Source organism: Octopus bimaculoides, chromosome 18 (assembly GCF_001194135.2).
Source record: "Octopus bimaculoides isolate UCB-OBI-ISO-001 chromosome 18, ASM119413v2, whole genome shotgun sequence".
NCBI classification, from domain to species: Eukaryota; Metazoa; Mollusca; class Cephalopoda; order Octopoda; family Octopodidae; genus Octopus; species Octopus bimaculoides.
The window spans coordinates 50,743,849-50,744,090 of record NC_068998.1 but is presented as its reverse complement, the minus strand read 5'-3'; the positions used below and the strand labels follow the sequence as shown (position 1 = coordinate 50,744,090).

The following is a 242-nucleotide window of genomic DNA, read 5'->3' as shown; positions in this document are numbered from 1 at the left end:
TCTCTCTCTCTCTCTCTCTCTCTCTCTCTCTCTCTCTGTTTCTGTCTCTCTTTCTTTGCTTGTCTGTTTCTGTCTGTCTGTTTCTGTCTCACTCTCTCTAACTCTGTCTCTCTCTGTCACTCCCTCTTCCTCTCTGTCACTCCTCCTCTCTGTCACTCCTTCCTCTCTCTCTCCTTCTCTGTCTGGTTGAGCATCATCATATTGCGCACTCGCACGAAATATCATACGAGCAAGAAGATGGG

The 242-nt window shown here is 47.5% G+C and overlaps 1 protein-coding gene across 5 annotated transcripts in view; it reads left to right on the top strand.

Annotated features, from left to right (window-relative positions):
- LOC106875521 (ABC transporter F family member 4) overlaps positions 1 to 242 on the top strand; it is a 114,636-nt gene that overhangs the window by 16,092 nt on the left and 98,302 nt on the right. The gene's annotated exons all lie outside the window — the stretch shown is intronic.